The following is a 16,985-nucleotide window of genomic DNA, read 5'->3' as shown; positions in this document are numbered from 1 at the left end:
TACTTTGTACTTTTCCTGTCAACGTGCCTGACAGTCACCCATTTTCCAAGGTATTTAAAAACCAAGATGAGGATGTTAAGTTTAACCGTTGCTGCTGGAGTGTCATTGATTCTAAATGATTTCAGTGGGTAAGGTTTAATATAAAACCAAACGTTTTATACTGATATGTTTAAATATCAGAGGGGTTTTCCCCCCCTTAACTTCCCTAATTTTCTACTTTTATCTCTATCGCTTACATTTAAAAACTTGACTCCTAATAACATTAACAAATCATTTTATTTGCTGTACCTTAGTATACATAAAAGTTTCAAAATTATAATAAAATATTACTATTAAATATTTAATAGTAATATTATTACTACTATAGTAATATAATATTTACTATAAAGTATTACTATTACTAGTAATAGTAATATTAAACTAATAATAGTAAACTACTGAGTTAAATTTAAATTTTCTTTGCGGTTCTGTTTGTCTTTAGAATACCCCACCAAGAATGCCCTCAGGGAAATGGGAATCAGAAGCACAATGAAATACCCCTTCATATCCACTAGAATGACTGTGATCAGAAAGACAAATAGCAATATTGACTACGGTATGGAAAAATTTGAACACTCATATATTGCTGGTAGAAATCTTTCAGCCTCTGGAAAACAGTCTCAAAGTTTTTAAAATGTTTAATGTACATTTACCAGATGGCCTAGCAATTCTATTCCCAGATATATACCCGAGAGAAAAAAAATATGTACACAGACAAACTTGTACATAGCAACATCATTTATAATAACCAAAAAGTGGAAACAACCCACTGAACAGTGAATAAATAAAATGTATCACAAGGTACCAGTTAATAATGTTAATTATCATTATTATCATTTTTCAACAATGAAAAGGAGTGATGTGTCATTACATGCTACAACTTAGATGAACCTTAGAAACATGCTAAATGAATGAACTCAGTCACAAAAGACCATCCATACTGAATGAAATAGGCAAACTCATAGAGTCAAAAAGTAGGTCAGTAGTTGCCATTGGAAGGGCTGGGGAGCAGAAGAATGGGCAGCAACTGCTAAGGGGTACAGAGATCTTCTTAGGATAGTGAAAATGCTCTAAACTTAGATTGTGATGGCAGTTATACCTGCGATTTTACAGTATATGAATTATATATCAATATGGATTTTAAAGAGAACTTTCCAAACATGATAAAACGATATATACAGAACCTCAGATAACTTTATATTTAATAGGAAAAGACTGATTGCTTTTCCCTATGATCAGGGGGGAAAAAGATGTTTGTTCAACCACTTCTTTTCAATATTATACTGGAGGTCCTAGCTAGTGTCATAAGGCAGACAAAACAAAACAAGACAAAACAAAACAAAACAAAATATTGAAAGGCAAGAAGTAAAAGGACATGATCCTAAAAATCCTACAAAGGAGCTACTGAAACTAATAGATGAATTCGACAAAGTTGCTAAAAGCAAAGCAAATATATAAAAATCAAATGCTTCAACATATAATCAATAGCGACTGGAGAACAAATTTACAAGAACAATTCCATTTAAATAGAATCCAAAGCCATGAAACACCTAGAGATACATTTTATAAAAGTACATGTAAGATCTGTGCATTGAAAAATGTAAAAAGAAAGTAAAGATATCTAAATGAATGGAGGGATGGACCATGTTTCTGGAATGAAAGACTCAGTATGGTTAGGATGTCATTTCTACTCAAATTGATCTATAGATTCAATGCAATCTGACTCAGAATACCAGCAAGCTTTCTGTGTTGAAATTACAAAGATCCAGAATAGAAAAAAATGATTTTTGAAAAACTGTTCTTTTTTGAAGAATAAAGTTGGAGAACTTACATATCTTATCTCAAGACTTATCATAAAGCTGAAGTAGTTAAGTCTTACTATAAAGCAAAAGACAGTGTGGTGTTGGCATAGGGAGAAAGATCTAAAAAATGGAACAGGATAGAGAGTCTAGAAATAGACCCACCCATTTAGGGTGAGTTAATTTTTGTCAAAAGTGCCAAGGTAACTGAGAGTGAAAAGCATAGTCTTTTCAACAAATGGTGCTGGAACCACTGGATGTCCATATAAAGAAAAATCTATCTTGATATTTCCTTCACGTTACACATACACACACACAAAGCTCCAAATGGAGTACAGACCTACATGAAAGCTAAAATTATACAACTTTTAGATAAAAACATAAGATAAAATCTTGCAACCGTGTGGTAAGCAAAAAGATTTCTTGGTTAGGACACAAAAATCATAAAACATAAGAGAAAACCTTGATAAATTGAGCTTTATCAAAATTAAAATTTTACCCTTCAAAAATGCTATCAAGAAATAAAAAGGCAAGTCACAAATCAGGAGAAAATATTTCTTGAATCTCAAATGCACAAAGAAACCTTATGGCTCAATACTAACTTAAAAAGTAATCTAGTTTGTAAAAGAAGGACGGAAGATTTGAATAGCTACTTACAAAAGCAGATACATAAATAAGCATCAAGCACATGAATAGATGGTCAACATCATCAGTTCCAAGACAAATGAAATGGGAACCACAGTGAGATTGTATAGCACATCCATGTTAAAATGGCTGAAATTAAAGATTGAAAATACCGTGTTAGCACGTAATTCTCCTATTTTTCTGGTGCAAATGCAAAAGGCTATAGAGCCACGTTGCAAACAGTTTAGTAGTTTCTCACAGAGTTAAACATGCAGTTACCATATGACCCAACTATTTTATACTTCTATATATTTCTTAGCACTGAGTTATATAAACTTTGGGTAGAAGACGTGACCCAAGTCTGGAATACATATGACTCAGAAGCAATGGCAAATGGCCTAGCTTTTTGGCCAGAGTCCAGAAAATAGTCAATGTTCAGAGCCTGGAAAGCAAGATATTGGAAGATTAAGTACAATGAGGTCTAAGATAGAGGTATGTGGATAGACATATGGAAGTAGGTGCAAAGTATGAAGATCTATGTTTCACATGTCAGCACCCACTAGACAGTATCCACCAGAGGAGACACTAACCAACCAAGTAGACAAAATGAGTTGTACAGCTCACATCAGCAACCTGTCATTGACCATATGAGCCCTTCCATTCTAGAAGGGCCAGAGATTTGTCCTACCAAGAATAAACAAATACCCCAGATCTGGGTTTGCCCTTCCTGCCCGCAGGACTCCAGCCAGAACCACTATCTGAGGGCTAACAGAGATCCATCTACATAAGACCCACACAGGCCATGGAATCCCCTTTATGGCAGAGAATTTTCCAGTCTTCTAAGGCTATATCCACGGTTTGTATCACATCTTGCATCACCCACAAACAGCTGGCTTACTGGAGGATTTTCTGAACAATTGTCTTTCAAGGTCACTCCTGACTTCTTGGTTTGTAACCCCAAATTGGGCAGATCTACTGATAAGTCAAGTTTAGATTACTTCTTCTCTCACCAGCTGGATGTAATGAATTCCATGTGGCCGTAGGTGTCAGCTAAGGTGCTCCTCTAGACATGTGGTCTGGGCTTTCTGTTCTCACAGCTTGCTTGTGCGCTCGTGCTCAGGCCCAGACGGATCACTGCCGTCACGTGTTGGCTGGCTACTGGGCCTGCCTGACCTTCTGACTTGGTGGACTGACGGAACTCAAACCCATGAGCATGGTCTCCTGGTGAGGCACTCCATCTTCACCGGGCTCAATTTTACCTTTATTTTCAATTACTTCTATTTTTCATAAAGCAGTTGTATCATGTAACCTCCTGTTTCTGTTTGCGTGTAGTCCTGAGACAACATGCACAAAAGTGAAAGTTAAACAAAAGACATAGTTTTTAAAGGGTGTTAGTTCTCAGAAACCAAAAGAGATAAAAATCCTAATTTCACTTCATGTTTGAATCATAATCTTGTGCTTTCTTCTCGTTAATTATTGTTCTTGAAATTGAAAACAAAGGTTAAGCTCAACTATGATGCAAGATTTTCACTGTTTTGCTTTATGGTTTGTATCTTTGTCTCTATTTTCTTAAGCATATGAAAGGCTTCATGATTAATATTAACACTTCCACTTTTCATTAAAATTGTGGTAAAGATCAAAATAAAATAGTCAACTAATGGCCCAATTCAACTAATACAAAAAAGCACCCAGCATTCTCCATGTACTTATCAGTGAATGTACAAAAATCTCAATTCAATATAAGGGTGTAGGCATTTTAATTTTTATATACAAGTAAAGATTGTCCAAAAAGTCAAACACAACAATCTAATACCACTTACATTAAATTTAATTTTAAATTTTAATGGAGTACAGTCTTAATAAAAATGGTATTGGACAGGCCCTGTGGAGCCTACACATGAAAAGATATTGTGGACTTGTAGAAAGGAACATATGAGTAGGGAAAGTTGAACAGATACTTTAAAGGCAGAAGGCATTGGTTGCAATTCTAGGTTCATTCATGACAAAATTAACAACCTTGATACATGTAGAAAAATTGAATTTCTACAGAGTTGAAGATGTTTCATGACTCATCGTCTTTTTGCTTACTAGTGTGTCTGTTTCTGTTGCTGTAAACAACTCTGTTTCCAAGTATTTCACATTGAAACTTCCCAGGAGAGGATTGGTTGGGTTCATCAATCTATTCCAGCGATTTTTAACTGGTGTGCCATGAGAACTTTTTTAAAACATGTAACACATGACTATTTAGTCAGGGTTACTGACCACTTTTCCCTTAGATTGTCAAATGAAAAATGACAACAGCCAACACGACAATAGCCGTCCAGTGTGAATGAATCAAAATGATTTTTTAAAAATCTTATATAAATTTCACATAGATTATTCAAGTGTTATCATGTTTCTAAAAAATTTATTCTATACCTCAAATTTCAATGGTTTGATAATGTAGGTTAATTCTGGTACTTTGTCAATTACCCAAATGCCTTAAGCTGAAAGTTTTCATACTTCAGGTTTTAAAAGTATAATCTCCCTCTCTGTCTTACAGTTTGCTCCCTTCTACATTTCTGTGTCAGTAAAAACATTCTTCAAAACATCAGCATTTTGCATCTGGTTAGAGGAGGTACAACTTAATCCTCCTCTGAGTCATAGCCCAAGTCATAACTAAAGACACAATTCTGCAGTTTGAGACTGAAAAGAGATTTTCAGGTTGTACTAGTGTTAATAATGTTTCTTAAAATGATTTAGGAGTAAAGGCACACTCTTTTATAGCTTTTTAAGCCTAATATAGGTAACAATGAGCATTCGAACTTTTAAGAATGTTTGTAGCCATTATCTTGGGTTCTCCACACTGGAATGCAGGAAGTAAGGAGGGTAGGTATCATAACCTCACAAAAGAAGGATGAGGAAACAGGGATAGTAAATGTTTAGTTAACTTTAACAAGGTTCAGATAAGCTGTTGGTAAGGGCCAGAACCTCAGTGTCCTGGCCTGGTACTCTGTCCTCCACCACTGTGAGGCCAAGTTGCCTCTAGTCTGTGATTTGGAAGGTGTGAGTCCTTGAAGGCGCAGGGGTCACATCTTCCAATTTAATATATTAAAACAGTGTGTTACACATGGAATGCCCCAAATGCATGTTCATGTATGATCATTTAAAATGTTTCTAAAAGGCCCCAAATATGTCTTTTAAAAGTCTTTGAATAAGAAATAATCCTTGAAATTCACATCAGTGTTGAGAGTGGTTTTCATTTTTTTAAGTGAAAAATTCCCCCAAGATCAGTTTCTCTCTTCATATCTCAATCTAATACTTTGTTTAAAAAAACCAGAAAATCAATTTTAAAATGAAACAAGTCTTTTAAAATTTCTGACTAATTTGGGCAGCATTGTATCCCACTTTGTCCCATAATTGCTGCTAGACAAATGAAGACAGTAGTGAGCAGAAGTATTTTCAAAGTTACATTAAAGAATTGTGCAACACAGTTTGCTGTGACTTCACAAGTTAGAACCCATGTGTTCTATTTGGAACATAAACTTGAAGTTTTCTTTTGATATATTTAACTATAAAGCATTTTACTTTTACACCCATTAAACACTGGAGAAGTAGAATGATTTTCTACCACCATTTCCTTTTAAGGAATAAGTTTGTGAATTGGAGTACAAGGCCTCCCTATTCCTGTACCATCATACTTAACTCAGGACAGAGACTTCTGGCTAACCTGTGAGTTAGATGACCTTTATTTCTAGCTTACGGCATGGGAGCTTAGGAATCTCATAATTATACCCTGTGGACCCGCTCCAAAATGAGCTTCCAAGGAGGTCACTGGGGAGTCATTTCAGCGACAGGGTAGGTGGAGCCGGTGCTTCCTTATGCAACAGCTGAATCTTCTCATTGCTCTTAGAGGCTTATTGGCGGGTGCCAATCTGATGTTTAGTTTCAAGATTCCTCAATATTTATTGCTGAGATGCCAGTATTTAAATTGTATTTCCAAAAGCCCAAAGCACTCATCTGGTGAAATCCAAAATTATTTTCATCTTAAATCTAGTCTGTGTGTCTTTCTAGGCAGAGTTTCTCACCCTGCCTTCACCAGGTGAAGACTGCTTGCCCTTCCTCACCAAGGTCGCCTTTAAAGCCCCTGTGGAAATTTTTTAATGTGTTTTGGGTTTAGGCTGTCAAAGCATATTCCTCGGATCACAAATCATTCTTCTTTCCTTCTCCTGCACAATTCCTAGAGCTCAGAACAAGCTGCATTTTGAGCTGAGAATTTTTGAATTAACATTGATTTTTAATATGGGCTCAGGATCCTGATAACCGAGAAGAAATTCATTTGTGAGGGTTATCAGCAGTGTCAGACAATATTGTTTCTTGAAAAAAGCTGATGATAGCATATTTGTTGTGAATCTGATTCATAAAATTCTGAACTTATTGCCATGTGTATAGTTGCTTTACTTGAACATTAATATTCTGGGTTGAAGAAATGAAATCTAAGGAATACATCCTGGATAACTTAACCAATGGCTGGGGTTCGATTGCAGACATATAAAAGAGATCAATGAATGAATGAGCAAATAATTACATAATTAAGAGAAGTCACTTAACCCCACAACCCATTAAGTCCATAATGTACTATGACAAGTATTTATATAATAGTACAGTTGAACTTTAAGATACAATTAACAACAGTACCTACACTGGGCATTGGTCATCTCCGTCTGTTTGGTATCCATCCCTCCTTCCTATCTGCCTTATTTTTCTACGGATACTTCCTATGATCAATGTCCCCTTCCGCCTTTCCATCACAGCCAGTGGACAAGCGTGTGACTAGCCTCTCCTTGGGCTTTGAATGTGGAGTTGGTATACAATTATTTTGAGAGGGTTCAAGATCATCTGAAGAGCAGAAGCACATGAGCCAGATCATTCCTTCAACATGACTTTAATTGTAGCTTCTGTTGCCTAGTTCTCAGATGGCTCTTGCCCACCTTTTAAGCCTGTTTCTCAAGTTTCCCATTAACTCTCTCTACCCTGACATGCTTCCAACCCCACCCCTTCTTCCACCTCTTCCTTCTTTTTAAAGAACTGTGTTGTTTTCTGTTGCTTATAATAAAGAACCCAGGCTTAAACTGCACTGATCAGTCAGGATCTGGGGAGAAAAGAGAATTCCATCTAGATGATTAATGGGAAGAGATTTTAATGAAGTGACAATTTACAGAGGTGTGGGAAGGATTAAAGGGACCAATAAGGGGTGTTGGGGCACCCAGAGATTAGCACCATTACCACCTCTAAACCTAAAGGGGAAAGGTTAGGAAATGGCATTACTGGAGGCCAAGAAGGAAGGGGCTGCTCAGTGCAGAACAGGGCAGGGATACTCCAGCTTTTTTTCCTCTTCCTCCAAACTCTCCTCTCATTGGCTAAGCTCTTCCAGTAGCCTGTTGACGAGGAAGAGTAGGTGGAACAGTGTGCATGGGGTGATCCTCCCAGGGCACGGTCAGGACAGAGAAGAACAGAATATGAATATGAGGGAAGGGTGTCAGAAAACAAACAGAATAAGCAACTCAATAGTAATGAGGAAGCTTGATCTCTTTAAATGTTTCTATTTCACCTAATAATTAACCATGGACAGACAATGTGTGTCTTTCTAGGCCGAGTTTCTCACCCTAACATTGTCATCCAGACTTCTCATTACTGTTTGTAATTTTTATTTTATTTTATGACACCCAATTTTTAAAATCTTGTTTTTGTATTTATTTTCCATTCCAAACCTATATTTTTAGATCATATCATATGAAATTATATAAATTTTATAAAATAATTCTGAACATGTAAAATAGGTAGACTATGTATATAACATAATGTGATTTTTAAAGAAAAAATTAAATTACTAATATTGACTTATCTCAATTGATTTTTAATAAAGCTAAATTTATAAGGTATAGCCAAGTCAAGGGGTCTTATACATACCAAAAAGGCAGTAACTACAATATTAATATTTGAGGCAAAATATACATTGAATGGGACAATTATATAATAACACAAAGACATTTTATATTAATGAAAAAAATTAACGGTCATGAAACTATATATTTCAAGTAAAATATATGTTTCAAGTAAAATATATAAAGTAAAAAGGTAAATAAACAACACAGTAAAGGTAGATGACCTAAATATCTCTCTTCTTCAAATATTAAACAAAACATTATGAAACTGAAGTGATAAATAATGTAATTAATTAAGTTGATTTAGTAACTATGAATTGAACTCAGTACTCAACAAGAATGTAATTTCTATTTTAAAAACCCGTGGAACCTTTATAAAAATGTTTATGCATTAAGTTCTAAAGAAAATCTCAGTGCCCTGGCCCATGCGGTCCAGTTTGGTTGGGGCATCATCCTGCAAAGCAACAGGTTGCTGGTTTGCTTTCCAGTCAGGACACACGCTTGGGTCATGGGTTCAGCCCTGGGGGCACATATGAGAGGCAAATGATCAATGTTTCTCTCCCTCTCTCTCCTTCCCTTACTCTCTAAATAAATAAATAAATAAATAAAATTTTTTAGAGAAAACCCCAGTGAATTCCAACAAAACAGGAATCATGCAAGATGGTTTTTGACCACAAATCTTTATAACTAGAAATTAATTTCAAAAATATAAACTGAAAGACAAACATTTGGAAATGAAAAAAGAAACCACTATGAAATAGCTCTTGGGACAAATCTGAAATTGTAAAGTTCTAAGGAAAGAGCAATAATGAAAACATGACATAGCAATATCGATGGGACATAGGTAAAGCATTCATTTATCTGAGGCACATTCAGAACACAAAGGAAAAAACGAAGTATTTAATTCAAGAAATCAGGAGAGAGTAACAAAATAAATATCAGGGAAGCAAGAAGAAGGAAATAATTTTAAAGGAAATGAAAATGACCTAAAAAAAAGAAAAAGAGTAAATAGACAAACTCAAGAGCAGCTTACTCTTTGAGGAAAACATACAATAAAAGCCCTGGCTGGTGTGGCTCAGTGGATTGAGTGCCGGCAAACCAAAGGGTCTCCAGTTTGATTCCCAGTCAGGGCATATGCCTGGGTTGGGGACCATGTCCCCAGTAGGGGGAACATGGGAGGGAACCCACACATTTATGTTTCTCTCCCTCTCTTTCTCCCTCCCCTGCCCCCTGTTTAAAAAATAAACAAAATCTTTGAAAAGAAAAAAATACAATAAAATAGACAGTCCATTATTTGGTATAATAAATCAAAAAACAGACAAAACAAATAATAATAAGGGCATATATACAACTCAAAACAAGGCATTTTTAAATCTCAAATAAATAAATTATTTTCTAGAAAAATACAAATGACCAACATTGACTCAGGAAGAGACAGACGACCTGAAATGGCCACTAACACTAAAGATACATGAAAAGCTATCAAAACCTTATCTCCAAGAAAAGCATAGGGTCCAGATTGTCACATGAGCAAGTTTTCTTGAACCTTGAGAAACATACAATTTCTATGCTGTCTGAACCATTTATGAGCATAAATAATATGGACATTTTCCAAATCTAAATTCTGAAATCTAAATTTTACAATTTGAATGGGGAATGGATGGATGGATGGTTGGACGGACAGACTGATGGATTGAAGGGCAGGCAGGTGGGTGGATGAATAGGTAGCTCTCACTCTTGAATATAGATGCAAAAATTATGCATGATTGGACCACTTCTTATCACTTCTGCAAGAACCAACTCTTTGATTATTGAATAATCTCCTAACTGGTCTCTCTGCTTCTGCCTTGCACTCTGCAGCCCATTCTTCACACAGCTACCACAGAAATCTTTTTAAAACACAAATTACAGCATGTCATTCTTCTGCTCATATCTCTTGAATAACTTGCTGTTGCAGAATAAAAACCAAGGATCTTAACTCATCTGTGTTTGCATGATCTGCCCCCGTACACGTACCCACAGCTCTCTGACCCTTTCTTCTAATACTCTCCTTACTTGCTCAATTCCAGCCACCCTGGCCTCCGTACAGTTCAGCAGATGTGACAGGCACGCAGCCACCTCAGGGTCTTTGCAATTACTAGTACCTCTTCCTGGAAGTTCTTACTCAACGTTAAATTCTCATTCTCTGACCTCCTTCAGATGTCTATTCAAATGTCACCTTTGGTAGATCCTCAAAGAACCCAGCTACAGACATATTTATCCTCACCTGCTTTATTTTTCTCCATAGCGCTCATCACCATCGGACCCACCACATGTTTTACTCATATTTTTAATTTACTATCTATCTGCTCCCCATTAAAGTATAAGCTCCACAAAGGCAAGGTTGATACTTTGTTTATTCTTGTATCTCCAACACTTGGAACAGTGCCTGGCACATCATGGGTTTTCCATAAAAATTGAGCAAAAGTTGAAAACAATTCAGTTAATAAAAAAAAGAATGAGCAACCCCCACAGAAATTAGCAATTTGCTAAAAAAAGAAAAAATACAGATATCCAATAAATATATGAAAAAATTAAACTTACTAATCATTTTTAAATGTAAAATCAAACAGTGAGATTGCTTTATCACCTACTACATTACAAAAAAATTAAGTAATGACAGGCAGTGTTGAGAAATAAAGGAGCAAAGCATAGCATCAAACATCGCTGCGTGTGCTGAAACTGCCAGCCAGCCCAGAGGGCGGTTTGGCAATATGTATTAAGAACCTTTGAAAAGTTTTCTTGCGTCTTTTGTCTCAATGTCTTGATATTTGTCTTAAAGAAATTAGTTAAAAATATTCACAAAGATTTAGCTAAAAAACCAGTTATCCCTGCCAACTTTATAATAATATCAAGTCTACAGATACAAATATCAGCTCACGTGTCCCTACCCTCGTCCTGCTTGTGTGGGAGAACTCTGTCTCTGTCACCTGGCGCTGGTCCTTAGAGTCGCAGAATCTGTAAAATGGGTAGAAACAGAACTGGAGCGGGAAACGTGGTGATTGAAAAGAGAAAAAAGACTGGTCGATTTGTCTCTTTTGTGATTTTTTTCTTTTCTAATTTATCTACAATACACTGGATTTTTGTAAACAACAACAAAATCAGTTTTTCAAAGAAGAAAATTAAAGGCACCACTATTGTGAAAAAAAATGGAACAGAAAGTTGCTGGTGAATTTAATGTAATATTTTCAATTTAGGAATTAACCCAGAATTCAGATTATAAGAACTTTTTTTTTAAATGGGGCTTTAGGTTCAAAATGGTGACTAAGCATGTGTTTTTTACAACTCACTCTCCTGAGGTGAAGTTATAATAAGAATGTTTTTTGAAAATAAATAGAATCCTTCAAGAAGAAAGAGGAAAAGTAGAGGGAGAAGATTTTAGCCTGCAACAACGTGCTACACATTTCTAGAAGATGGAAAGGTAATGGAAAGGTGTGTATTGGTGAAGACAGAAAAAGGAAGCCCCACCTCAGAACACACATGGAAGGAAGGGTATCCAAGGAGCCGGGGAGAGGTTCATCCAGACGGGACTGAGGGTGGAGGACGAGGAATGTGACAGAAGTTAGGGAATCATTTTTAAATGAAAATGCTTAACAATGAACCCATCCCACATCTTTCCCCCTGTGGAAGAGCTTGCAGTCAGGCACTTAATGCAAAGCAAAGTAATTTGAGGGTTCTTCTCTAAAAGAAATTGAGCTGATTATCTAGGAAGAACTAGAGTATCATTTACAAAAGAATGATTATCAGATTGGTATCAGAATTCTCATCAGCAACTCAAATATTGGAAGATTGCTTTAATATTTTAAGAGATTTTTTTCTCATAAAAATGAGAGCGAAAGAGAGATGTACATGGGGGGACCTAAAAAACCTGACATTTATTTTTTTTAAAATTGTGTATCTATTTTTACATGTTTAAATTTCAGTCACCTTCAAAGTACTCTCCATTAGATGCAATACACCCATAGAGACATTTTTTCCACTGCTTGAAACAGTGTTTGAGCTTGTCAACTTTGATGCCTTTTAGTGCTTCTGCCATTTTTTGCTTCACCTCTTCCACATTGGCAAAACATTTCTTTTTGAAGACTTGAGATGAGGTGAATAAAGAGGGTGGGGCATGGGGATCAAGCCATTTTTGGTCAAAAACTGCTGAACACTCAGTGCAGTGTGGGCAAGTATGCTTATAAATCACCCATTGTGAAATGGGCAAATGAGTTGAAAGAGTCTTCAAAAAAAAAGTCACTGAAGCGGAATGCAGCCTCTCACAACACCACCAGTTGGTAGACTGACACAGATGGGTTCCTAGAACACTCACTTAGCTGGGGAAGCCTGTACTACAAGGCCTGCCCTCCAGAAGAGAATTCTGGTTTTTTGGCATGTGTAATAGTGGGGAATGGCAAGTCTGAAATTTGTAGGGCAGGCCAGCAAGCTGGAATTAGGCAGGAGTTGATGCTGCAGCTTTAGGGCAAAAATTTCTGTTTTTCCTCTTCAGATCATTCACTGATTGGATGAGGCCTACCCACATTATCAAGGGTAATCTCCTTTACTTAAAGCCAGTCAACTGTAAATGTTAGGGACATCTACAAAATTCCTACCAAATGCCTTCACAGCAATACGTAGATTAGTTTTTGATTAAATAACTGGATACTATATTCCAGCCAAGTTGACAAAACTAACAAGCACAGGTGTCTACTTTAGCTTCCTCTGCCATCCTTTTTTTTCATTGAGGCAAAATACATGTAACTTGAAATTTGCCACAGCAATATTTGAGGGTTAAAATTTCTCCACATTTTTGCCAGCACCTGTTATTCTCCACCCCATCACCAATGATCATCTTAGTGGTTGTGAAGTGGTATCTCATTGTAGTTTTGATTTTGATCTTCATTTCCCTAATGACTGATGACATTGGTCATCTTGTTATGTGTTTTTTTGGCCACTAGTATATCGTCTTTGGAGAAATGACTATTCAAGTCCTTTACCAATTTTTAAATTAGATTTTTATCTTTTGTTGTTGAGTATAAGAGTTCTTTATATATTATGAGTACTAGATCTTTATCGTGTGTGTGTGTGTGTGTAATTTGCAAATATTTTTCCCATTTTATGGATTGTCCTGTCACTCTCTTAATGGTGTTCCATGCATAAAAGTTTTTAATTTTAATGAAACCAAACTTATCTATTTTTTCTTTCGTTACTTGCAACTTGGATGTGATATGTAAGAAAATCATTGCCAAATCTGAGGTTATAAAGATTTACCCCTAAATTTTCTTCTAAGACTTTTATAGTTTTAGCTCTTAATTCACGTCTTTATTTTGAGCTCACTTTTGTATGTAAAGTGAGGTAAGAGTCCAACTTCATTCTTTTGTGAATGGATATCCAGTTGTCCCTCACCATGTGTTGAAGAAACTATTCTTTCTCATTAAATCGTCTGGGCACCTTTGTCAACATCAATTGACCACAGACCCACAGCTTTATTTCTAGACTCACAATTCCTTTCCATTGATCTGTATGTTATCCCTATGCCAGGATCACATAGTTTTGATTCCCGTAGTTTGTAATAAGTTTTTAAACTAAGGAGTGTGAAATCGTCAATTTTGTTTTTCTTTTTCAACATTGATATGGCTATTTTGGGCCCTTTGCAATTCCACATGAATCTGATGGTTGCCTTTTCCATTTTGGGGGAAAAAAAAGGTTATTGGTCTTTCGATAGGCATTGTATTAAATCTGTAGATTACTTTAGGTTGTATTGCCATTTTAGCAATATTAAGTTTCCAACCCAAGAATACATTCTCTCTTCCCATTCATTTAGGTCTTCTTTAATTCCTTTCAGCGATGTTTTGCAGTTTTTAGTGTGCAAGTCTTTCACCTCCTCAGTTAAATTTACTCTTAAGTATTTTATTCATTTGGATGCTATCATAAACGGAATTGTAGTACTGATTATTTTTGTATTATACATTGCTAGTGTATGAAAATAAAACTGAATGTTGTGTGTTGATCTTATATCTTGCAAATTCGTTGAATTCATTTACTGGTACTAATAGTTTTGAAGAATTCTTTAGGATTTTCTATGTAAAAGATAAGCTCTCCCTGGCTGGGTGGCTCCATTGGTTGGAGCACCATCCCATACACCAAAACGTTGCGGATTTGACTCCCAGTCCAGGCACATATCTAGGTTGCAGGTTTGATCCTGTTCGGGGTGTGTAAGGAAGGTAGCCATTTGATGTTTCTCTCTTGCATCAATGTTTCTCTCTCTTTCTCTCTAGAATCAATAAACATATCCCCGGGTGAGGATTTAAAACAAGGCAAAAAAAAAAAAGAGCATGCCATCTATGAATAGTTTTACTTTTTCCTCTTTGCTTCTGAATGCCTTTTATTTCTTCTTCTTGCCTAAATTCTCTAGCTAACACTTCCCGTACAAAGTTGAATAAAATGGCAAAAACACACAATGTTGTCTTATTCCTGGTGTTAGGGAGAAAGCTTTCAGATTTTCACCATTGAGTAGATGCTAGCTGTGGGATTTTCATAAGTTTATCATATTGTGGAAGTTTTAAGGGAATTTTTTTCAGCTTCAAATCCAACACTTAGCCAAGCTCTCCATCAGAAGTGAGAGCAGAATACATTTTCAAACTTGTAATGTCTCAGAACATTTGCACCACATTCATCTTTCCAGAGGCAGTTGCTTGAAAATGTACTACAGCAAAACAAGTCACAAAATAATCAAAAGGAAGGTGTAGGATACAAAAATAGTAGCTCCATCCAATCCAGGAGCACAATAAAAGAGATTTCTACAATGACATCATGTCTAGACAGCAACTAGTCCAAATTTTAATACTATTAAAAGGATTCTAAGAGAGAGCTCTATGGTAAGAGTTGGGAGTGGGATAAGTATAAAGTATTGGTCCACAAATGATGAAACTAGTCAAATTAAAACCTAAGTCAGGAGCCTTAAGGAAGAATAAAACTGATTCTAAGTAATAAAGACTAAGAAAGAGACTATTTAGATACACAGTGGGGAAAAGCAACATTAGAAGACTGGCTGGGTTTAAAAGGTGAAGTGGTTAAGCAAGTAAAAACAAACAAGCAAACAAAAAACACCCTCGTACACACACTCTCACACAGAAGACTGTCTCAACTAGGTATTATAAAACAAACTAACCATGGAATGATGTGAAGTAATTGGTGGCATAAGTAATTGGTCACTTGAACTTAACACAACAAACTGTCCTTGGAATGGCACCAAAGTCACGAAACTGCACCATTGGGAAGCCTTTAAGTGATGAGCATTTACATATTCATAATAATTTTAAAGCTGCTGATTCCTTTTCACTGTTCTTAAAAGAATTCAAAGGAAGTGTTAATTATAATTATAAAATGGAATGAAAACATAATCCACAGTCTGAAGGGAAGACAAAAAAAATGTTTTGGATTATCCCTTGGGTAAGAATTTTTTCCCAATCATCTCTTAGGTTGAGTTCTTTATGGGAACAGACTCTACCAACAGGCTTTCCCAAATGTGTAGGAGGAAATAGCAGATATTCGAGGCAATGTGTGGATTGGTGGCATGAAGTTGTAAAAAAGATATGACGGGAACTTTTCAAAAGCGTTGGTTAAAAAAAGGGGGATATGTTGTCATCCTTTACGGAAGAAAGATAGAAGTGGTGATAATTAGCATAACTGAGGTAGGGGCAAAGAAAGTTCCAGAACAATTCCTCAGATTGCTCTGAAAGTTCTCCCTCTATTTAACTAGTTTCTAACTTTTGCCTGAAAATCAAAGATGATGAATCACGTCCACTTCATTTTAAGCATAAATTTGCATCCATGAATAAAGTTCTTTCGCAATGCCACACCCTTTTTCCATCTTCTAGTTCTGTTCAATTTTATGCCATCAGACAATTGTGCCCTGATGATCATGGAAACCGTTCCGCGCATTCTTGGTGTTAACCTTAGTCCTCTTGGCACCTGTCACTCCTACTAGTACGAACGGGCATGATGTCGGTATCACAGGGCCATTTAGTTTGGCATAGACGGGAAGATGTGCTTGTAATGAATTATTTTCTGTGCATATAATATAAACACCTCAAAGCATACACTGAAAATAAATAGTTCTTGAACATACCAAGTCCTTTTTGAAAAGCAATGCTGTGTTTTTATGTATAAATCCCATGATTCTTTCCAGTCATTTTGGACGTATTACATGTGATTTCACCAGAAAAGGGAAGTGGTACGTTAAGCAATTACCCAGTGAATGTATTTAATGAAGACAGTCAGTCCAGACCAGATAAATAATAAAACATTTTCTCAGAGCCCTTTTTTGAAATTTGATTATCAATACAAGCACCTCAACCCCTGAGTTATTTGTGTGTGTGCTGCCAATTACTAGGAATGAGGATATTAAATGGCAATATTTTGCCTGTTTTCAGTGAAAGAAGAAGAAATTGACCTTGTTTAAATAAATTTTAAGACATTTGAGGTAGACACTGGCAAGTTTAATTTTCTCAATGTGGTAAGTGATGAATTATAAGCTGTAGCTGAATTATAAAGATTATTGTTCTTCCCATGGGCGTTC

The 16,985-nt window shown here is 36.0% G+C and overlaps 1 long non-coding RNA gene across 1 annotated transcript in view; it reads right to left on the bottom strand.

Annotated features, from left to right (window-relative positions):
• LOC139440700 (uncharacterized) overlaps window positions 1-16,985 on the bottom strand; it is a 100,693-nt gene that overhangs the window by 56,425 nt on the left and 27,283 nt on the right. The window lies entirely within an intron of this gene.

The sequence above is a fragment of the Desmodus rotundus genome, chromosome 2 (assembly GCF_022682495.2).
Source record: "Desmodus rotundus isolate HL8 chromosome 2, HLdesRot8A.1, whole genome shotgun sequence".
Taxonomy (NCBI): domain Eukaryota; kingdom Metazoa; phylum Chordata; class Mammalia; order Chiroptera; family Phyllostomidae; genus Desmodus; species Desmodus rotundus.
Note: the sequence above shows the minus strand (reverse complement) of the source record. Positions and strands in the feature narration are given on the sequence as shown.